Source organism: Pinus tabuliformis, chromosome 7 (assembly GCF_031772625.1).
Source record: "Pinus tabuliformis cultivar Carrire ecotype Pingquan chromosome 7, CPIR1, whole genome shotgun sequence".
In the NCBI taxonomy this organism is placed as follows: Eukaryota; Viridiplantae; Streptophyta; class Pinopsida; order Pinales; family Pinaceae; genus Pinus; species Pinus tabuliformis.
Genome location: NC_142293.1, coordinates 580,368,608 through 580,393,827, shown reverse-complemented (window position 1 = coordinate 580,393,827; position 25,220 = coordinate 580,368,608). Strand labels below are relative to the sequence as shown.

Sequence of the window (25,220 nt, the reverse complement as noted above, 5' to 3'; positions counted from 1 at the left end):
TTGTTGAGTCAAAGCATCAAAGTCCTATTTGGACCTATCGTAAAGAACAAGGAAAAAGAATTTTTGAATATATAATTTGGGTCAAAGTTTCCTCTAGATGCCAAGTCAGTGATGCTTGTCAAGTCAATGCAGCCCCAAGAAGGCATGTCTATTCGAACCCCTCTGCATACTAGAAAGAGAAGGAGAGTTAAGCTCATTTAGCACACACAATTCAGGCAAGTTGGTTTTGAAATATTGCAAAAAAAGGGGGGTCGAAGTCCGAAATTAACGAGTGAAGGAGGGTTTATCTTCAGCTTAACTTGTAGAAGTTCTGCGTTTATGTATCTTTTGTTGAAGATCTATTTTTGATGGTGTATAAGTTGGTCTCTTGTTGTTGATGGACTTGCTATATGGAAGGAGAGCTTGACTTGGCTTCTAAAAGGTTGGAGTCTTTTATGGTCATAGGTATTGGATATCTCACTTTGATCTAATTCTATAAGAAGAGACTTTTTCTGGTTTTTCCCCTTGGAGAGGTATTGCCCTGGCTTGGAGCCTATATATTTTCTTTGTTGTTCTCTTTTGATCTTCATGTTTATATTTTGATATTTGTTTGATGAAAGAAACATAAAGAAGATTAATAAGAAGCCAACAAAATTCACAAGCAATTTTCAAAGAAAAAGAAATCTACTCTAATTCATAAGCCTCCTGATATTTCAACAAGTTTGCAAGAAGACACTATATAGTGCAATAATATGTGCTAAATTTACATTTCTAAGCCATATAGTGCAATCATTGTTGTAGGATTATATTATTTCAATTCTTTTATTATTTCAAAATCCATTTATCTTGACTTGATCTGTTGGACAGTTGGCATTGTCTGGATGGCAAGTGGTTGTGAGTGTGTTGGCATTGATGTCAACCACATTATCATGGTGATTGGGAGACCAGGAGGAATCCTATGGCAGATGCAGGCTTCCAGTAGAGAATCATCATAGTAGCAAGCTTATTGAAAAGCAATAAAATGATGACTATAGTGATTGGTAGTCTAGGCTCGGGAGGAATCCTATGGTAGCTGCAGGCTTCTAGTAGAGAATCACCACTATAGCAAGCTTATTGGAAAAGCCATAAAATGATGACTATGGTGAATTGGGGGTCCAGGTTCTTGGAATCATATTTCAGGTTTGGAGCCATCTATGAGGTTTCAAATGGGCTCAAATACTACATCATATAGTGTCTAGCAGAAAGTGCTATGAATAAGCTTTCCAATGGTATATGGAAATTCAGAAATGGCCATCGAAATCAAAAGTTCTTGATCGCTGAAGTAAGGAACTTGAATTCCTTAAGAAGAGACCAAATATCGGAACCTTGGAGCATAGGGCCATCAGATCATTAGAACAGGCTATATCGGAGGTCGGAGCATATCAGAACCTTAGAGCATAGAGCCATCAGAACATTGAAGGAATGAATATCGAAGGTCAGAGTTTGAGCATATAGGAGGATTAATCAGAACCTTAGAGCATGAGACTTATCAGAACCTCGTAGAAGGCTATATCAGAGGATGAGAGCATCAGAATATCAAAACCTCGAAGCAGATTATATCGGAGGACAACGCCATCAGAATATTGGAACCTCGTAAGTCCTTACATATTGTAATTTCTTCAAAGTGCCAAGTTCGCTATGGAAAAGAAATACAAAGGAATTCAGTGTAGGACAACGGACCAAGGAGGATATTTCTCTCTCCTCTTAATAAACACATGGTCACAGGCAATTGGTCCTTAATATTTGAAGTGGAAAATGACGTCAATAATTCTTGGCAGTACGGTGGACATGTGGCAACTTGTTTTGGCATTTTCAGTGGCCTAATGGGTAAAATCAAGGTGACATGTATCACCACTCAGGAGGCACCACGTGGAGAGATGACGAAAGCATGACATCATCTCGGAGGTTAGTATATCGGAGGTTGAGGACCTCGTAACTCTTGTGCAAATGGAATTTGAAACATGTTACAATAAAAGGGGCTTTGATATTAACTGGCACACGGTCATGTGGAGACCAAGGAACTAAGGGATAAGTAGAGGGAGTTAAAATGCAATCAGGACTTTGCAGTTTCGTAAGGATTGTTCAATAAAAGTTACGATATGTTGTGGCTCTGATGTAACAGTACAATGAATTAAAAGGATGAATGGGTCGGAAGCTAGAGATTAAATGCAAATCATCGGAGATGGTTTATGGAGTTAGTGGGATCTGCAGAAAACACTAAGACAGGGCAACAAGGACAATGTCCACAAAGAAGAACTAATGAGATGAAGAAAGCCATATTCTACTTTCCATGCACGTCTTACAGATTTAAACAAGGAACATAGTGGTTATTTCTAAGTACTTTCAAGGTCCACAAAGCATTGAATAAGCATGGGAAGTCATGGTAGAGTGTGCAGGTTGACTGACATTAAATTCTCAGTATGGAGGATTACACAGGGAGTCAGTGAAGAACTTGGAAGCCCATTCTTATGTTTAATTCCATGACAGATTTTATCAATCAAATGCAACAACAGCATGAGCATACTTACAGAGGTACACTCAGGCAATGTGGAAACAGGCAACAAAGACAACATTGCGCAGTATACAACAGAGGATCAAAACCATCGATTTCCATCGAGAAATGTGGGAAGAGTGTATTTTTGAAGATCTGAGCAGTGTGAGCAAAGAGTGTTTTGTGAAACAAGTGCAAGAGAAGAACTGAAAGGAGTGTAGCAGAGAGCCTGCATGAGAGAAGGAAGAAAGCTGAGGATATGCAGTTTTGAGCAGAGGAAAGAGTGTTGTTGTATGAGACCAAGGGGGTCTGTGGAAAAATAAAGGACCGAGAGTAGAAGTTGTTTATGTAATCAACCAGATTGGTATTTTTCCATAATTGTATATGCCTCTTTTTTCAGTTTGAAAATCGTATGAAAAGTAGAACACTAGCAAGAGCAGGTTGTAGCATGCATTCAGAAGAAGTTGGTGCCTCTTGGCAAGTAGGTGCTTGCTAACCTAAGGGGGTTGGTGCCTTTTGTGAGTGGAAGCTCACAAACAAACTGATGTAATTAAGTAGGTGCTTAATTTACGTCATAAACAACAACAAATTGGTAGTAGTTTTGCCTTTGGGTTTCCACATGAAAACGTTGGTGTCAATATGTGTATGTTGCTCATTGTTGGGGAAAAGTGATTTCCTATCATTTATTTTGTCAACCCAGGGGTTTCGTAAACTTGTGAAGCATGCGTGCATTATATGTGCTAGAAATTGTCTTTCAATTTAGATCAATCTAATTACAAAATAATGAAAACCAATTCATCTAATCTATGAAATCAAATAATGAAAATGAAATTCAACTCACCTATGAAATAAAAAACAACTAATGTATTCTTAGTTAATCCAACATTCAATTATGAAGTGTTACCTTCTTGAAACGATGTGTAAGCAACTATTTATACTTTAACTTCTAATGTCCTAGAAAAACAAGTAAAGTGTGCAGAAAATAACTCAGTAATTGCATGTATTAAATATTCAATCATTCAATTTGGAAATATGATTAAATTAATTTCTTAAAACGATCTCTAGGAATATCAGTTAATGCAATTAAATGAGGATCTTAAAAGCAAATATTAGAAACATGAAAAAGTAAAGCTCAATGATTGCATAGGTTGAACATTCAATCACCCAATTTGAAGTCACCTTCTTGGCCTGATATTTTATTCAATTATACAATGAATTGATGGTTTAATCTAAGAAAGTAAATAACATAACATGAAAGGAAACTAAATAACTATGAGCCCTTGCCTCAAACTTTATCCAATCAGAAAATACATAAATCTTCCCTATTAAAATGTTTTTAGAAAAGCAAAGATTACACAGTCATTCTAAAACTAATACTAAGAAAGCAAATAAACTTTAATCTATAAAAGCAATTAAATCTCACAATCATTAGATGGCCATTTCAATGGTGTATGAGGATGGCAAGTGAAGAAGCTCCATATGCAAGCAAAACTAAATCTTCAAATCTCCAAGTATGAACTCCAAATTCTTTATTAAAAACATGAGCATTTCTCCAACTTTACGCATGTCTTTCAAAGGAGAAGACTCTCTTATTTATACAAAAACATAAGAAGCTACCCTATTTAATAAGAATCCACTAAAATTTCATATAGTTACAACCAAATAGCTCATAATGAGACAGATATCCCCTAGGTGTCTCATAGAGTTATAATCCAAATAGGAAATGATGAAACACCTCACAGAGTTACAATCCAAATAGGACACATATCCTTCTTTGACCTTTATCCAAATCTCCTTTGAAGGGAATTCGAATTTGAGCATTGGAGACCACATACTACACATGTCATGAAACTCAAGCCACATATATAGATACATGAAACCATGTTAATTTCCTAGTTTTTAATCATAAATTCACTTTAAATATAAAATAAATAACTTTGGTAAATAAGGATCCTAACCCATATATTTATGAAAATGGTGGCTAATGAAAGATTATATGGTTATGGAGTTGCGACATGTGCATGAAATGGTGGTGATAAAGGTGAAAGTGGATGTCATTTTAAAAACATTTTGGAGGCCCAACATACCCATATATTTACAAAAATGGTAAATAAGGATCCTAACCCATATATTTATGAAAATGGTGGCTAATAAAATATTATATGGTTATGAAGTTGCGACATGTGAGTGAAATGGTGGCGATAAAGGTGAAAGTGGGTGTCATTTAAAAGACATTTTGGAGGTCCAACAATCATGTGATAGATTCTATGAACATGTGAATGCAAAGAATGCTAAAGCCAAGAATGTCATTCTCTTTGGTATTATTCAATCAGAACTTGTAAAGGTTATGCACTATAAGTCTACTAAGGCAAAACTTCAAACCTTCAAAATGAGGTTTGAGAGCCTAAGAATGTGTGAAGATGAAAGCATAGCATAATACTTCCTCGGATTTGATGAAGTAACCAATATGATTATGATTAGGGGACTTGGTCAAGAGGTCAAGGAAGACACGATTGTTCAAAAAATATTAAGATATTTTCCAATGATATTTAATGCCAAAGTCTCAGCTATTGAAAAAATGGCTAATTTAAGGGATCTCGAGATGGACTAGTTGCTTGGGACTCTCACAACGTATGAGATGAGAGTAGGAAGAGTGAAGTTTGAACCTAAGGAAGCAACATTCAAAGTATCCAAAAAGGCCAAGGAGCACAAATATCATCAAGATTGCTCTAGCTGCGAATCTAATCAGGGGTCAACTCAATTAGCTAGGAAACTGAAGTGTGGCTCAAGAAAATATAAAGGGAACTTGCCCTTTAAACGTTTTTACGGTGGAAGACTTGGATATTTTTCGTCTAAATTCCCTTACAAAGAAAGGGATGAAAAGGAACATGATCAAAAGCATGGAAACAAATCTATGACACATCAGAAGAAAAAGTTCTATAAGAAAAAGGGGTTATACTCCAAAGTGGATATCTCAACACCAGAGTCAGACAGCGAAAACATTTGGGAAGATGATTTAGATAAGTATTTACTTATGGCCTTTGGAACAAACTCTAAGAAACAAAGTATTAATGACTCTGAAGAGGAAGAAGAAGAAGGAGTAGTGGACCTTGAAGGGGAACTCATCAGTGCTCTTGATGAGTTAAAGAAAGCAAGGAAAATGAATAGGCAGCTGAAGGAACAACTACAACGTGCTAAAGAAGGTATGTATAACTTTGATAATGAGGAGTTTGTTTATCAAAATGAAAAACTTGAAGAAGTTATTAAGAGAAAAGATAGTTTAGTCCTTTAAGTAGAAGAAAAACAAGGAACATGTGAGAACTAGAAGAAGAGAATAAGCAGTTAAAATAGGAGTTTCTCAAGATAAGGAAGGAAACAAGCTAAAAAACATGCAAAGATGAAATTTTGTCCTTGAAAGTTAAACTAGAAGAAGCTAAACGAAAGGAAGAGGTTCTTCAAGATTTGATCCATGAATGGGAAGAGAACTGTCAGAGTCTTGAGGCAGAGGTTGTCTCTCTAAGAACGGATCTTGAGGGAATAAATACTGAGAAAGGTTTAAATGAAAAATTTGCAGAAGCCACAAGGAAAGTAGATTAGATTCTAAATAGATGAAGGCCCTCAGGAATCAAAACAGGGATGGGATACTCAAAGACACAAGAATCGTCTATGGGGAAGCTAATCTTTAGGTCTGCAATATTTGAAGAACTGCAGAGCTATGCAAAGAAGCATCAAGAAAGAATCAATGAAATCAAAAGAGTAGTAGGGAAAAGAGGAGTCAATGGAGAATGAATCAATCAGCCAGAAAATCAAGGTGCTTTCATGCACAAACTCATAATACTTCCAACAATAGGCGCACCGATTTATTTTATGGTCATTGTTATAAGTGTCATATTTTTTGACATAAGGATGTTCATTGTAGAAGGATCAAAGTTGAAAGAGATGAAAATCCTAGATATAATAAGTATCAAAATTTTAGATCTCAAAACTCTCCCCTCAGAGATCGAAATCTCTTCTCTCCCCTGTTATGTGATGTTGAGTGTTCCAAATGTAATAATTTGGGCATAAGGAAAATGAGTACAAAAGTAGGTTTGAATAGCTATCTAAGTTCCAAAATATTCGACAACTAGCTATCCAAAAGGATAAAGAGAATTGGAAACAAAAAAACTGAAAAAGAGTTTGCAGTGTGGACTTGCTCTATCAGCACATAATCAATAAAATAGATGGTATGTGGATAGTGGTTGTTCCAAGCATATCACTGGCAATAAAAGAATTTTTTTGTTGCTAAAAGAAAAGGACAAAGGGAACAATGTCACTTTCGGTAACAATGCTCTGGCAAGAATTAAGGGTAAAGACATAGTCAATGTTGATCAAAAGACAAAGCACAAAATGTGTTGTATGTGAAACGTCTCAAGCACAATCTGCTTAGTGTTAGCTAAATTTGTGATAATGGCTATGATGTGACCGATCGATCCAAGGACTATGATATTTGCAACATGAAGAATGGAAAGTTTGTGGGAAAAGCAATCAGAACCCACAATAATGTATATGTGTATGACGATTCCAAAGTTAACTTCTATTTAAGAAAAACGAATGAAGCATAGTTGTGGCACAGGAGGCTTGGCCATATGAAATTTGATAGTTTGGTCAAAATTAGCAAGTTGGGAGCTGTGAGAGGATTGCCAAGATTGTCAAGGCCTAATAACTCAATCTATAAGTCATGCAAATTTGGAAAGAAAACTAAGACTCATTTCAAGTCAAAAGAGTTCTCCTCATCTAGACCATTGGAGCTTATTCACACATATATGTGTGTCCCAACTGGAGAAAAAACCCCAAAAGGAGAAAGGTATTTCATGCTACTCATTGACAATTTTACCAGGGTCACTTGGATCATGCTCTTAAAAGACAAGTCGAAAGCATTTAAGCATTTTAAAAAATTTAAAGCTCAAGTAAAAAATAAAAAAAACTTAAAGATAAAATGCTTAAGATCAAATAGAGGAGAATACACTTCAAGAGAGTTCAAAGAATTTTGTGAAGAACATGACATCAACATTATTCAATGGCTAGAACTCCACAATGAAATGGAGTAGTTTAGAGAAAGAACAAAACAATCTAGGAAATGGCTAGAGCTATGTTGGATGAAGCAGAAGTATCCCACATCTCTTGGGGAGAAGTTGCACAAGAAGCAATATACATATCAAATAGAGATCAACTCAGGCCTAATAGTAATAAAACACCCTATGAGTTGTGGAAGGGAAGACTTGCATCAGTTAAGCACTTCAAGGTATTTGGGAGCAAATGCTTTATCAAAAGGAATGATAGAAATCTTGGAAAGTTTGACTCCCATGCTGATGAGGGTATATTACTCGGGTACTTTGCTCGAAGCAAAGGATATAAGTGTTACAACAAGCGGACAAAGAAGATTGAGGATTGCATTGATGTGATAGTAGATGAAATAGCTTCACAACCTGAGTCCTCTAAAAGAAACATGAACTCAGATGGTGAAGAAAATCTAGATATGAGGTCCGCAGATCTAGAAGAAACAGATTCAGATAGTGAAGATGAGGAAGCATGAATAACTACAAGGCTAAAAACACCTTCTAGATATGTACAGAAAGAACATCCTTAGATTCAGATACTTGGAGATCAAAGACATGGTGTTCAGACAAGGAGGAAACTTGTTGGTAATACAAGTTATGCAAATCTGGCTCTGTTGTCACAGATTGAACCCAAGAATCTCAGCCAAGCAAGTGAAGACAAGTTTTGGGTGAAAGCTATGAATGAAAAACTTGACCATATTGAAAAGAATGACACTTGGGAGCTCGTTCCAGAACTAAGAGAGAAAAATCTCATTGGGACCAAATGGGATTTCAAGAACAAGTTGAATGATCAGGGTCAAGTGATTAGGAACAAGGCTCGATTGGTCTGCAAAGGGTATGCTCAAATAGAAGGGGCGGATTTAGAAGAAACCTTTGCACCAATAGCAAGACTGGAAGCTATCAAGTTTTTTCTTGCTGTTTCCAGTCATAAAAACATCAAGGTATATCATATGGATGTGAAATATGCATTTCTCAATGGAGATCTGGAAGAAGAAGTTTACATTGAGCAACCAGAAGGATTTATACTCACCACAGATGAAGGGTTTGTGTGCAAACTAAAAAAGGCTCTATATGGACTGAAATAGGCTCCCAGAGCTATGAAAGGCTGGATAAATACCTTCAGCAACAAGGCTTTAAAAATGGTATTGTTGACAACAATTTATACATAAAATCTAAAGGCAACCATCTACTAATTGTAGTAGTGTATGTGGATGATATAATCTTTGGCAGTGACATGGAACAATTGGGGCATCAATTCGCAAAATGTATGCAGACAGAGTTTAAAATGTCCATGATCAGAGAGTTTTATTTATTCTTGGGATTGAAAATCTCTTAGTCTCCAAGTGGAGTGTTTATCTCCCAATCCAAATACCTTCAAGAAACTTTAAAGAAGTTTAGAATTGAAGATTGCAAGCCAGTGAGCACACCTATGGTTACAGGCTAAAAATTGTGCAAAGAAGATGAGACACCATTGGTAAATCAGATTGAATACAAATCCATGATAGGAATCTTGTTGTATATTACAGATTCGAGGCCAAATATCATGCAAGTTGTGGGTCTTGTGGCCTTATTTCCAGCCTTCCCTCGTGAAAGTGATGTTGTTGCTATCAAAAGGATTTTCAAATATCTTCAAGGAACAACAAATTATGGAATTTGGTATGCTAAGAGCGAAGAATTCAAGTTGAAGGCCTACACCGATGCAGATTGGGTTGGCAATGTTGATGATAGGAATAGCACCTCAAGTGCAAATTTCTTCTTCGGAAAATGCTTGGTGTCATGGGTCAGCAAGAAACAGGCTTCCATTTCTTTATCGACTGTTGAAGCAGAGTATATTGTGGCTGCTACCTATTGCACGCAAATTCTATGGATGAAGCATACCTTAAAAGATATTCATGTAGAGTTGACTGATCCTATACTAATTATGTGTGATAATACAAGTGCCATCAGTGTCTCTAAAAATCCAGTCATGCATTCAAAGATCAAAAATATTCCTATCAAGTTCCATTTCTTAAGGGAATAAGTTGTAGCCAATATTGTCAGTCTTGAATATGTGCCCACTAAAGACCATATTTCAAATATCTTTACTAAGCCATTAGCAAGAGAAACCTTTGAATATATCAGGGAGTAGATAGGAGTTGTGACTCCTCCTTCCAAATGACTCCATTTTGGTGGGTGTTGGTAGCTACTCATCATGTGGGATCAATGGAAGAGTAGGATGTAGTGGTTTAGGGGGAGTATTCAAGAAGTATTCTTTTCCATTGATGCCAGAGGGGGGAGGATATCACTGGGGCATGAAGAAGACCATGCCTAGCTTCAGAGGGAGCTTATGTTGTTGCATCAATTCCAAAGGGGGAGGTTGTTGGACAATTGGCATTGTTTGGATGACTAGTGGTAACAAGTGTGTTGGCATTGATGTCAACCGGATTAGCATGGTGATTGGGAGTCCAGGAGGAATCCTATGCTAGCTACAGACTTCTGGTAGAGAATCATCATAGTAGTAGGCTTATTGAAAAGCCATAAAACGATGACTATAGTGATTGGTAGTCCAGGCTCATGAGGAATCATGTGGTAGTTATAGGCTTCTAGTAGAGAATAACCACAATAGCAGGCTTATTGGAAAATCCATAAAATGATGACTATGGTGAATTGGGGGTCCAGGTTCTTGGTATCATCTTTCAGGTTTGGAGCCATATTTTAGGTTTCAAATGGGCTCAAATACTGCATTGGACCGTCTCTAGCAGAAATTGTTGTGAATAAGCTTTCCAACGGTATATGGAAATCTGGAAATGGCCATCGAAATCAAAAGTTCTTGATCATCAAAGTAACGAGCTTGAATTCATTAAGAGGAGACCAAATATCAGAACCTTGGAGCATAGGGCCATTGAAGCATCGCAGCAGGCTATATTGGAGGCCAGAGCACATTAGAACCTTAGAGCATAGGGCCATCAGAACATCAGAAGAAGGAATATCAAAGGTCAGAGTCTGAGCATGTAGGAGGATTGATCGGAACCTTAGAGCAAAGGTCATATCGTAACCTCGGAGCAGGAGACTTATCAGAACCAGAGAGCAGGCTATATCAGAGGACAAGGCCATCGAAATATCGGAACCTCGGAGTAGATTATATCAGAGGATGAGGCCATCTAAATATAGGAACCTCGTAAGTCCTTATAGATTGTAATTTCTTGGAAGCCCCGAAGTTCACAATGGAAAAGAAATACCTAGGAATTCAGTGCATGACTAGGGACCAAGGATGATCTTTCTCTCTCCGCCTAATAAACACATGGTCGCAATCGATTGGTCCTTAAGAGTTGAAGTGGAAGTTGGCAAACAACGTCATCATGCCGTGGTAGTACGATGGACACATGGCAACTTGTTTTGGCATTTTCAGTGGCCTAATGGGGCAAATCAGGGTGACATGTGTCAGCACTCAGGAGGCACCACGCGGAGAGATGATGAAAGCATGACATTATCTCGAAGGTTAGCATATCGAAGATTGAGGACCTCATAACTCCTATGCAAATGGAATTTGAAACATGTTACGATAAAAGGAGCTCCGATATTAACTGGCACATGGTCATGTGGAGACCAAAAAAACTAAGGACTAAGAAGAGGGAGCTAAAATGTAATCGAGACTTTGCAGTTTTGTAAGGATTGTTCAATAAAAGTTATGATATGTTGTGGCTCTAAAATAACAGTTCAATGAATTAAAAGGATGAATGGCTCGGTAGCTAGAGATTAAATGCAAATCAGCAAAGATGGTTTATGGAGTCAGTGGGATCTACAGAAAAAATTGAGGCAAGGGAACAAGGACCACGATCAACAGAGAAGAACTGATGAGACGAAGAAATAAATATTCTACTTTCCATGCACGTCTTGTAGATTTAAATAAGGAACATAGTGGCCATTCATGAGTACTTTAAAGTTATGCAAAGCACTGAATAAGCATGGGCAGTGACGGTAGAGTGTGCAGGCTGAATGAGATTAAATTCCCAATATGGAGGATTACATAGGGAGTCAGTGAAGAACTCAGAAGCCCATTCTTATGTTTAATGCCATGATAGAGTTCATCAATTAGACGCAACAACAGCAAGAGGAGACATACATAGGTACACTCGGGCAGTGTGGAAACACACAACATAAACAACATTGTGTAGTGTGTAGCAGATGATCAAAACCATCGATTGCCATCAACCAATGTGGGAAGAGCGTATTGTTGAAGATTTGAGCAATGTGAGCAGAGAGTGTGCTATGAAACGAGCGCAAGAGAAGAACTGAAAGGGGTGTAACAGAGAACCTGTCTGAGAGAAGGAAGAAAGCTGAGGATATGCGGTTTTGAGCAGAGGAAAGAGTGATGTTGTATGAGATCAAGGGGGTTTGTGGAACAGTAGAGGACCAAGAGAAGAAGTTGTTTCTGCAACCAACCAGATTGATATCTTTCCATAATTGTCTATGCCTCTGTTTTCAGTTCGAAAATTGTATGAAAAGTAGAACAATGACAAGAGCATGTTGTAGCTTGAGTTCAGAAGAGGTTGGTGCCTCTTGGCATGTAGGTGCTTGCTAACCAAAGGGGGTCAGTGCCTCCTGTGAGTGGGTGCTCACAAACAAACTGATGTAATTAAGTAGGTGTTTAATTTACATCATAAACAACAACAAATTGGTGGCTTTTTTCCCTTTGGATTTCCACATGAATCAATATGTGTGTGTTATTCATGTGATAGATTGTATGAACATATGAATGCTTAAGGTTGTTGCTCACTTTCTCTAGAATGAATGCTCTCATAAGTAATAGACAATAGAGGAAAGAACTAAAAGCGTATTCAGTAAAAAAATTTAAGAACCTCACTATTACTGATTCACCCCCCTCTTAGCAATTCCTTATTCCAACATGATCTTCAAATTGGTAAATGAAGAGGTAGACCACAAAGAGCATTGCAATACAAAGAAGAAACTTTTTGCTTAATATTGTTGCATGGAATACAAACAATCAACAAGTCTTGTATATAAAAAGATGCACTTTTGAATGATAGTTAGTTAAAAAATTGAATTTTAAGAGAAGAAGTTCATGAATTGTCTTGTAAAGTGAGAAAGAAAAAGAGAAGCATAAGTGCACCAGAATTGAGAAAGAAAATCAAAGAGGATAAGCAACTAAAAAGAGGACGGAAACAAAAATCAAAACAAAGATAAAGACCAAGTAACCAACAAAGTGTATTTGTAATTTTCTCAAGGGATTGTTGTCTTCTTTCAGGTGGAAACCTGAAAAAGAGTAGGTCGGCGCCTATAGAAGAGGGAATAGAAGCTTCCCAGCAAGTTGTATCTTGCAAAATAAATTTGAGGTAGAATCCTATAGAGGATTTGATGTAAAAAGGAAGTAGGAGCTTGCCTTCACATCACTTTAGACAAAATTCGTGGTTTTTCCCTTTATGGGTTTCCACTTGTATCTGATGTCTTCTTGTGTTGAATGTTGAATATCTTTCTTGTGTGAATTCTTTTAAAGTCATTGTTATATGTTGATTACATATGAAACTCTACTAACTGCAAAAGAAACGATTAAGAGATTAATACATATATAATTCTTCCAACTGCAAAAGAAAAGATTAGAAGCTACTAAATTAATTTGAATATGGTCATTTAAAAGAAACAATTATTGATTCATCCCCCTCTCTGTAATTGCCATATATTCATCAAAAGGTGGGTTCAAGGTTGCATAGGCCCCAATGCCTTTGCCTCTGAACTTATCCCACGTAATAACTTTCCCCCTTGCTATATGTTGCCTAACGTTGCTTAATGCCAGGTTCTACCAAATAATTCGACCCGCAAACCTAACATGAATCAATCCTAAAAAGAAATCTATCCTATGGTGAACTAAAACTGATATTTGAACCACTTCCTTGAGTGTACGACATGCAAAATCTAGGCTATGAACAAATTCAATTAAAATGTAAATCTTGTTCTATTATTGTGTAGGAGATTCAATTGATATATGTACTATAAAATTTATATACAAATGTAGGTGTGCTCCCTTGATAGAAAGGAAATGAACTGCCCAGAAAATTGTGCATAGTTGCAGCCTATTCAAGAATTGAACCCACACCTTGAGTCTGTGGAAGGTCATTAGGACCCAAAGGGGTGGTAATAGCAGTATGCATGTTCCTCTGCATGTTACCCTATGTTTCCCACTTGCAATTCATGGAATGACTACCTTTAGTTTTCTTCAGCTCCTCCCAAGCTTTCTTAGCACCCTCAACATTCTTGTAAATAAAAAGTGGAGGCCTCTGGACTTTCTATCTACATATCAACCCTAGCTAGCCTTCCTTGACTTCAAAGTAAAAAATAAAAACAGCAAACTCTTCATAGGAATATCAGTGGAAACATTTTCACATAGATTTTATGCCCTATGGTCTCGTATATTCATTCATTCGAATGGACAAAGATATGAGTTTTTCCCATGACAACCTCAACATTATAAGGGATCTGATATCCTTTCCCTTGTCACAAAGCATGTTCTTTTAGTCTTTACAAGGCATCAAATGTTTTTATTCAACTATAGAAACATCAAATGTTGAAATAGATCCCTGGCCATATATTTCCAAGCTATATTGCTTAAATAGATTTGAGAGGGTTCTCATAGGAGGGAAGATGTCAATATTTACTCTACAATATATGTCCATTTTGGTGCTAGTTCGAGGATATAAATAATGAAATCAGAATTTATAGCGGAACAACAAAGATTATATTTTGAGGATATATCTGTAAAAATGATATATACTATTTAAATCTCATGTAAACATTTTCATACACAATGCAAAATGTCCATTTTTCCTTAAAAAAATAAAAATAAAATGATTAAAAAATACATAAATAAATAAAATTAAGATTTAGCTTTTTACTAAAACAACTGCAAATATATGAATTCCGTATGGTATCTAATGATATCACTTGTAATTGAATAATGGAAAACACATTTACGAGACCTTGAACTCGCATCCTGAATCGTTCAAATACATTATCAATTTCCTTTATATTGCTTAGATATACTGGAGGATATTCACTGTCTTATATAGTTATACTTCATCATTAGAGATATAAACATCAAACGGCTGGCAATTAGCTATAATTTTGTCGAGTGACGGATGGTTGTAACAATTATCATCCACTCCATTCAAAAACCATCGTCACATTTGAATCTGGCAGAGAATCAACTGGAATGTTAGATTAATCTCTACATATTAAATGCTAACTATTCGTATTAACCAAACTGAAGTGTTCATATTAACTGAACAATAGTTTCTAGATTCCATATATGACAGATGTTATTCATAACAGACATGTTTCTCTACATGATTCAGTGGTATTGTTATGGTACTATTACCAGTTTATATATATATATATAAAAAATAAAGAGTAAATCCTGACTATTTAAGTATAATATCCATATACATTATATTTGGAAGGCTAAAAAATTGTTTACTATATTTTATGGATATGTATAATAGTCCATTAACATAGGAATAAGGAAATATTGATAATTAAATTTTAACTCGACCGCGGGAAGCAAGTTATACGACAACATTTTATATGACAATGAATTATTATTTTAGAATAAGATATGGAAGCAGGAGATATGGAGCGAAAGTACTTTTATTAATCATAAAAGTGAAAATTATTTGAATTATAATTTATTATTTAATTAATAATTAAATTAGTATAGTTATATAAATTAAAATGCTCGTAAATATGGATAAACATTAATTTATTATAAATATCAAAATACTTATTACATGATTTTTTTAGTATAATTATCACTTTATTTTAAATTATTATTATTACTAATTTTGTACATATATATAATAATGTGGAAATTTATTTTTATTTTATTATGGAAATTTCCTTATTTGTAATTAGGTTTTTTCACAATATAATAAACTTGTTTTATAGATTATCAATACAATATGCCCAAAAAAAATCTTACACTTACCTTATAGATTATCAATACAATATGCCCAAAAAAATTCTCAAGTCACTTTATTGACACTGGTTCATATGAGTTATTTTTTAATTAGCCAATTTAATTAAAAGTGAAAAAACAATATAAACTTTGAAGATAAATCTCAACTTTTAATGTGTATATATTATTATGAATGTTCTAAAATATTCTAGGGAGATCAAATTCTTACCATTCATTTAATAATTAAATTAAAATTCTGAAAACCAGTTCTAAAATAAACATGCCTATCTACGTAATTACTTTATGATATTAAATTACTTTGAGTCATGTTATATAAATTAAGTCATTGTTAATGAAATAAATGTTATTTGTCTTTTTTTGGTGGAAACGATTCAAAACAAAAACTTATTTGTTGTAGTCTAACCAACCCCCAAATTTGCCTTGAAAATAATGAAAATTTAGACAAGATTTGAATTTTATGATATTAAATTACTTGAGCCATAATATATAAATTAAGTCATTGTTAATGAAATAAATGGTATTTGTCCTTTTCGGTGGAAACTATTCAAAACAAAAACGTATTTGTTGTAGTCTAACCAACCCCAAATTTGCCTTCAAAATAATGAAAATTTAGAAAATTATGATATTAAATTACTTGAATCATAATATATAAATTAAGTCATTGTTAATTAAATAAATGTTATTTGTCTTTTTTGGTAGAAACCATACAAAACAAAAACGTAACAGATTTTTGTTTTTGTCCTAGTCTAACCAACCTGCAAATTTGCATTGAAAATTGTTGTAGTCTAACCAACCCCCAAATTTGCCTTGAAAATAATGAAAATTTAGACAAGATTTTAACTTTATGATATTAAATTACTTGAGTCATAATATATAAATTAAGTCATTGTTAATGAAATAAATGTTATTTGTCTTTTTTGGTGGAAACCATACAAAACAAAAACATAACAGATTTTTGTTTTTGTCCTAATCTAACCAACCTGCAAATTTGCATTGAAAATAATGAAAATTCAGACAAGATTTTAAAGTACTTTTGTTTTTAAACATAAATTCTTAGATTTTTATTAGTTATAAATGTGTCTTACTATCTTCATTTCAAATTAATAAAAATAAATATATAAAGATAAAAATAAAAAACAACATCAACATTTATTCTAGGTTTATAGAAGCCAATTGTATGTCTAAATTAATCTAAGACAAAATTTAGGATAGTTTATATCAGTTATGGTTGTGCTATAACAATGTTTTATAATTTTTTATACAATTTTACAATCTAAATTAATACGAAAAGTAAATACCATTTTATTATCCTTGCCATAGGCATGGGATATTGCATTCACTTTGTGGTCAAATCTATATTAGTTTAGGGTTGACTAAAAATATTTATAAATTTTCCATGGGTTCACTTTACAAATTGAGATTTAATATTTTTTTACAATATTTTAATTTTATTTTGTACAATCTGATTGGTCATCAGATTCAACATGTTATTGCTCAATGCATAATTAATGAGCGAAAAGTACAAAGGTCTTATCAATTAATAAGAAAGAGGTACAAAGGTCTTATGATAAATTTGTATTCCTATCCTAATAGAATAATAAGTAGGAGAGTAAAAGTAAATTCTAAAACATAATACTCATTGTCACAAACCTCACAAATCACATTTAATAATATTTTTCTTGGTAAAAAAATGTCACATGCAATTATAATGATATTGCACCTTCTTTCCAGCTAAAGTCCCCTACCTAATCAAAGTTAGATTAATATAAACAACAACAATTAGATTAAGATAAACAACAACTTAGACTTATTGCATTTTTGTCAATTAAAATTTTTTGACTTTGGAGACATGGTTAGAGCAAGCAAATATAATATGTGAAGTATGGATTCTTTTGGGAAATTGGGCTCCACATGCATGAACCAAATGGTCTTTTCAGATAATTTCATTAAAAAAAAAATCAACATCAATGCTTTATATTTCATTATTTTATATTATATTATTTTAGAAATTAATTTAAAACTAAATTTATGTCAAGTATATTTTACACTTGACACATTGCATTAATTATTTGAAAACATTTTCACAAGAAATCACATTGGTAGATTTAGGCCGAGGCGTTTCGAGCCAACCCGTGTGGTTCATCATCAGGAAGAGATGAAAAATTAGATCCTACCCGCAAGATAAATAGGGAGATAAGACCTTGTCACAACTACAGGGGAAACACTGGAAATAATTATAAATTAATAAATCAAATTAAATATTAACTCCAATATATAGTTATATAAAACTAACTTAACCCAAAATATATAAATAAAAATAATTAAACAAAGGATTATAACAAACTCTAAAGTAAGGAAAACAATATTCAAAGAAAAATAAATATTTTAGTCAAATGGGAAAAAATATTAATGTTATAAAATAAATTTATATGTAATATGTTTAATTTTATTTTTTGTAGTTATTCGAAAATTTAAGTAGCAATGGAGAAAGATATATATATATATATATATATATATATATATATATATATATATATATATATATTAAAAAGGATGGAAACAATATAAAATAAAACTAAGGGGGAGAATAAGAGCAAAGGAGGACAAATAAACCCCGAGGAGGAAAAAATAAAATAAAAACAAATCCGAAAAGATGAAAAACAGTAAAGAAAGGAAAGGAAACTAAGAGGAAAGGGCTGGAATCCAACAACTACTGTCAGCCTCCTCTCAATTTCTATGGCTTCCCTAAATTTACGGTGATGAAAGTGAGAAATATCCGCAATGACCTCAGCCTCCTCAATGCATATATGATGTTTGGTCTTCTCTGCATGCTTTGTTAAGCCCGAATAGCGAAGAGTGGGTCCTCCCATGCTTGATATAAACATCGTGTTCCTTAATCCTTTGATTAATAGATCGGACAGTTTCACCAATGTATCATGTTCCACAAAACGTCATCATTAATTTAATGTGTGAACAATTTCATCTTTTATCATTAAAAATATATTACTAAATCTCTATTGTTTTGTATCAATTTATAATTTTTTGTAAATATAAATCCAAATACAAAGATATTTTTTTCTTACCTTTAAATAAAGAAAAATAGATTATCTTGCACACTCAAATAAGAAATGATGTTTTTCTTTTTCTTTTTTTATTACATCTCACTCCAAAATAAGATAATTCATCTAAATTTTCAATACTTTCAATTTCATAATTACAAATTTCCAATAAAAAATGACATTTCCTAATAGCTTATATTTCAAATTTATAATTACTTGTTAACCAATTTCATAATATATAACCTATATGTCTTACATTCTTGTCTTGGTTAACTTTTCATTTAGAAATTATCAAATATATTATCATATCTAATGATCATAACTTTAGATAAATATAAATTTTCAACTCTTTAGTTTACACTAAGTTAATGAATGTTTGAATCGACTTCATTGCCAGTGGAGTACAAATTAATAATAAAAATGGCATATTTAACAATAACATATATTTTAATTTAACTATATTTAAACTAAATGGTAGGGACTAACTACTATGTAACACTTGTTTTTAAAAGAAGTAACCATGTTACTGGTTAATGGGGGAGTTCATTTACTGAAAATTGTATTAATTTGGTTTTTTTTAAGGATGGAGTTTACTTTACCATTTTACTTTTTTAAGGTAGATGTAGTCGTGTTACTCATTAATGGGGGAGTTCATTTACTGAAGATTGTATTAATTTGGTTTTGGTTCTTTTAATGGAGTTTACTTTTATAATTAAGTTAGTAAGTTACTATTTTAATTGTAAAATTTAAAGAATTGATGTGTTAAATTAATTATTTAATAATATAAAAAATTAATTAGCCAAGATTTTGTATTAAATGAGCTTTACATAAATAATTTATGTAATGTGAAATTAACATGGTCATTTTTCATAAGATTTGATGGAAGAATTACTTTATACATTCTTTATATTTAGGTAAATAACCGTATTTATCAATAATTGTCGTACACTAAAATATATACAATTATTCGCATAAATTTGTGTAGAGTAAAATTTCAATATGCAAATTTATCAAGGTTAGTGTGCATCAAAATTTATGCAATTCTTTGCATAAATTTAAATAGGAGTAAAGTTTTCAGTATACAAATTTATTAAGGTTAGTACCCACCAAAGTTTATGATTGTTAGACAAATTTTAGGAAGAATCAAATGTGTGGCCAATAATGTTGTCATCTTCTACAAAATTAATGAATTATATATATATATATATATATATATATATATATATATGGGGTCATGTTGTAGCGGCTACAACCACCCTCCAAAATTTTAGCCTGCAACCATTTCAGAGCCTCCCTTGAGAGTTTCACTTGATGACTGCACACACTCAGGTTCACTCCGTGAGCTCGTGTGAGTCTTCGCACCCACCTTGCTTGATCATTTCACCCAAGTTTTTGCATGTTGATGTCAAAGTCATGCTTGCGACCATGTTCTGGTTATACTCAAAGTCTTCGCTTCGTGTGTACTTGTTGTGTTCGCTATGAAAACATCTGTCACACTCACACACGGAGTCACATTCACTGTCGCGCAAGCGTCATCATAGTCAACCAACGATCAATCACAAGTGTCACGCTTGTCGCTTACACCGTTAGTCAGTCATGTTGAGCATGTGTGTCTGGATGGTTTGAGTCGTCTTGTTGTCAAGTCATGTAAGTGTGTATTTGCAAGATCACGTATGCATCTTTCATTCATTCACACACTTAGTCACTTTGTTGAAGTTCTGACGATCGGATTCCCCTCTGACAGCCGGACCATCACCCCGCCATTGACTCAATCGATTATCACCCAGAACAACGCAAAAGCACCAAGCAAGCCATTTCAAGTTGCGTTGTCCGCAAGAAAATCAATCAACCTTCATGCTGGTCAACCAGAGAGTTTGACCCGACAGCCACCCCGAGACTGACTCCCCTCAAAAATTGCGCAGAGGCTACAGACCTTGCCCACTCCGCTGACTGAGAAAATTGCGCAGACAAGCCAGACAGACACCCAATGTCGTCTTTGTCTCCCTCAGAAAATTGCACAGTTTTTCCACCCAGCCCTCCCGACAGTCGACCGGCTGCTCACCCAGAAAATTATGCAGTTTTCATGAGCAAGTCCTCTACTGCCCAGCAGTCCACTCAGCTCAGAAACTGCGCAAAGGTGACCAACAGGCTAGCCTCCCAACATTAGCGCAATTTTTCTCGCCAGTAGCTCTTGACAACCAACTGACCGTTCCCTCCAGGAATTGTGTAGTTTTTGTTGCCAAGCTCTAGCAGTTGACTGCGAGTTCCCTCCAGGAATTGCGCAATTTTTGCTACCAGGCTCCCGGTAGCTAACTGCCAATTCCCCTCAAGAATTGTGCAATTTTTGCTGCCAGTGACCCAACAGTTGACTGCCAGTTCCCCTCGAGAATTGTGCAGGTTTTGCTTCCAGTGACCCAGCGGCTGACTGCCAATTCCCCTCAAGAATTGCACAGTTTTTGCTGCCAAGCTTCTGCTGCTCGCTCGTTCCGAAAATTGCACAGATTTTGCTTGTCCAACCTTTTCGCAACCCAGACTGTTCCTCTTAAAAATTGTGCAGTTTTGTCCTCCAGCGAAGCCAGACCCTGCAGATAGTCACTGTCGATCCCGATTGCCCATCTTCATTACCTAGTGACTCTTGCGCAGTTTTCATCCGTAGTGCTCGGAGCCTCCATCCCACCCCACAACCTTGTCACCTCTCCCGGTCATCTACATTTGAAATGATCATGCATCATGGTAGACTAGGAGGTTTATGGATTTGATGTCGTCTCGTCATGAGTGACTGCAGACATAGGTACACAAAGAAACATGGCGTGACGACAGATGGGATGAACAAAGGGAGCACATGCAGAAGGACAGGTTCACCAACGGACAAACAAATGATGCATTGAAAGAGATGTGCTCGTGAACGGATGATCATGCAAAGATGTGTTCGCGGACAGTCGAACAAGCAAACATGCAAGATGTGTTCACAAACGAACAGACAGACGAACATGCACATTTCGCAAACGGACGAACCTATCAAGCTTATCAACATACAAGAAAGGAGCAATGTGTGAATGTAGCATCAAGCGAACCAATGACCATCGAAAACTCCACACACTTTGCCATGCGGAGGTGAAGCTGTGACACACCATGAGGACATCCATCACCTAGCAACATTGCAACTCGACATGCACACCAGCAGTAGCACGAATGTACTAGCATTGTCATGTCGAGTCATGTCATGAGTCATGTTGTCCACATCTCTACTATGGGCCATACTGTTAATCAATGTAATGTAACGTGGAAGTCCAAGAGACCCACTTGTTGTACGAAGAGTCATGTAAAGTCAAAAAGTCATGGAAGTCAAACAATCATGAGGGTAGTCAAACAACCACAAGGGTCAATTTCACCCTTGGCTATAAATACCCCCTCATTTGTACATGCAAAGGAATTTTTCACCTCAGCTCCTCCCACATAGCCTTGAGAGTCTATAATCTTTTCTAGGAGGAGTAAGTAGTGGATCCAACGCTCCGCACGCGGGGTTAGTGATGTATGGTGTAACGATGTGTCTTGGAACTTTCACTTAATTCAGAAGCCTGTTAACAGGCTACCACGTTTTCATACATATATTGTAACTGTTGTAAGACTAATCTTTAACACTTGTACTGCATGTTGCTTCAACCTGCGTTTAACACTTAAACTAATTCACGTATTGTAATACACATGTTAACGAAAATGTGTTGTATATGTTGTTAACGTTGTCTCTCCCATGTAGACTACTCTCCCGGACATCAAACAGACCTTTCACATAAAACTTGCTATAACAACCATTGGACTCGCGCGAACTAATCCGCTAAGTGTTATACGTGTTATCTTCCCTTGTGTGTTGTGATTGCCGCATCCGTGTGGACTGTTCTGCCGGAAGCTGTACTCGTCCTATTGTGTTGTGTGTTCCTAGCATCATTGGGACTTCTCCCAACCAACTTGGGACTCACTCCCATCCTCTCCCTCTACGGTGAAAGACCATTGAAACAAGAGACACTTACAATCACCAAGCACGTGAAACTCACTTCCCGCAAGACAAAGTAGACCACTCTCCTGTGTTGATAAGCAAGAGTTGAGGCAAATCTTTAACATAATGGAAACTGGGCCATCATACCGGATGGGACTCCCACACCAAGCGGTGTGAGGTCCAGTTGGGACATCATACCGAGGTGATCCCCTGAATGTTGGTGGGTCCAGCACCGTCAACAAGTCAATTACACATAAATTGTATAGTTTATTTAGAAAAACGTTTCCTACTTGATGACCATTATAGTTTTAATATATCAAAACTCCAATTTTATTAACATTGAATATAATTGGATAGAATAGAAAAATGGAAAATGTGATACATAACTAAATTACTTAAAGACCATTTTAAAATAAAATTGTTTTTGATACATTAGAATTGATGGAGATTTTCATGTGGTGAGAAAAATGTTTGTTGGGTTGTAAGTGTTTGGGACTTTGTGACCAAGGTCTATAGTTAATTTCTTATATATTTTATTTTCTATGGCCACGGTCAAGGTATGTGGACATTTTATAAACTTATTTCAATGCTTCGATGAGATGTTTGCTTGTTAAGGTTGCATCTGAAAAGTTAGCAGTGTATTTAGAGAGGAACAAAGGAAGGAAGTATAAATCCATCACTACAAAGTTATGTTATAACTAATTCTTAATAATTAATGATGTGGGTTCAGTGTCACATAATGACTAGGTATTTCCTTAGGTATAGATTAGCCAATCCTAACTAGTAATCACCCCTCCTACTAATCTTGAAGGTTAATTTGTTGTTGATTGCCTCATGTGTTTATGTGATTATGATGCAAACGCAAGGAGGCTAATATAAGTTTAGTGCATTTCTAAAAAACCATTTAGTTTGAGTTCTCATGTCAACCAAGCTGAGTTTTTGTTATTGATTCATAAAGGTACACAACATATGGGGGTTTTATAAAGTTACTGGATAGACAATAAATCTTTTCTTTACTAGAGGTCGAGGATGAAAGGACCACTTTGATTAGAACAAGTCTTCTTAATGGATTTATCAAATGAGTACCCCATTATATAAACATGGATTTGACTTTGTTGAGGACATTTTGTCAAGCTTGAGAGTTAGAGGATCTCAATCATATTAGCATACCTAGATATCTGAAATAACTTCATTCTTTTTTAAAATCGAATCTAAAAATTTCAGAAACGACAAGAAGAATACCTTTGTTGAGATTATAAGCATAATTTTTGCTTTTATTATGATTGAGAAGCCCACTAGAGACCCTAACAAAAAAATCCAAAACTATTTTAAACATGTTCATGATGACAAAGGAGGCTCCCCCAATGAGTAGGGTGTTATCTATGAATTGAGAGTGGTTGATATTTTTGACTCCTTGATCCACCTTGGTTCTATGTAGTTGGCCTCTTGACCATTCATCTTCAAATTTTCTACTTAGGCCTTCTGCCATAATAATATATAGTAGGGGTGATAGAGGGTATCATTTCTTAAGACCGTTGTTGGCTCTGAATAAGCCTGCAAGTCTTCCTTTTATGAGTGGGGCTTGTTACCACTCAATTTAGCAGGGGTCCTAAGAGGGGTTCCAAAGGGACTACTACTAGACCAAGTGGAAACAATGAGACAAGGACCTATTGTCACCTCTTTCGATGACCCCTACTCTTTACAGACTTTCATCGATGGGAGGAGTCCCAGAGTAAGGGAAATCAATAAAACTGAGAATTCAATGATTAGATATGATGTGATTTGCAAAGTTAATTGAAAGAAGAGGCTCAGATAACAGGTTTCTTTTTTAGAAGCAAAAAAAGGCTCTCCAAGAAATGATTGAGGGAAGGAGGCCTAGATCTAGGTGAAAGGATATTCAATAAAAGGGTTATGCCTAAATCAAGTTTTCCTAGAAAGGAAGGAGGACCTCTCTTAAGGTATTGTGAAATTATATCATACAAAGGTTGGGACCACAAGAGAGACCTAGGGGATCCAAGCAAGGCCTAGGGTTTGGGTGATCATCAATAATATGACTAGGTCAAGCAAGGATTAGCAGGAATGGTCGAGGAAAGGTGAAATTCCAATGGGTTTTCAAGAGCAAATGACCCTATAAATGCCTCATACCTAGGAAGGTGAAGAATAGAAATGGTTTTGGGGCTAGAGATTGATATGTTTCTCAAAGTAGCCACAGGAATTGTTTGAAACTTTAATGAAACCTAGAGAAAAGGACAATGTAGTAGTGTAGCAATTTCCACCCCAAGGAGATGTTTCTAATGAAATTTGTGTTAGGACATAGTTGGCCTTCTAGAGTTAGGGCCAAAATTTTAGAAAATGGAGAAAGGAAAAGGAGAAAGGGTTGATCACCAAATTGGCTCAGATTAGTGCCTTGTCCTTGGGCTATGGAGTCTATGTGCTTCAAAATTTGATCGAAATCGTCTTCAAGGAGGCTAGAAAATGATGCCCTAGAAAGCACTCTCTAACATTTACCTACCCAATATTTATGGACTTTCGTGGAGAGAAAATAAATTCTACTTTGTTAGGAACATTCATCTACTTGTTATCAATGAGTAACATG

General features: G+C 35.2%; 1 long non-coding RNA gene across 1 annotated transcript in view; it reads right to left on the bottom strand.

Moving 5' to 3' along the window:
* Nucleotides 1-14,662: 14,662 nt before the first annotated feature.
* Nucleotides 14,663-25,220, bottom strand: part of LOC149248756 (uncharacterized) — a 331,776-nt gene continuing 321,218 nt past the window's right edge. The window contains exon 5 of the long non-coding RNA XR_016265775.1: nucleotides 14,663-14,789. This is a non-coding gene — a long non-coding RNA (uncharacterized LOC149248756). The remainder of the gene's footprint in view (nucleotides 14,790-25,220) is intronic.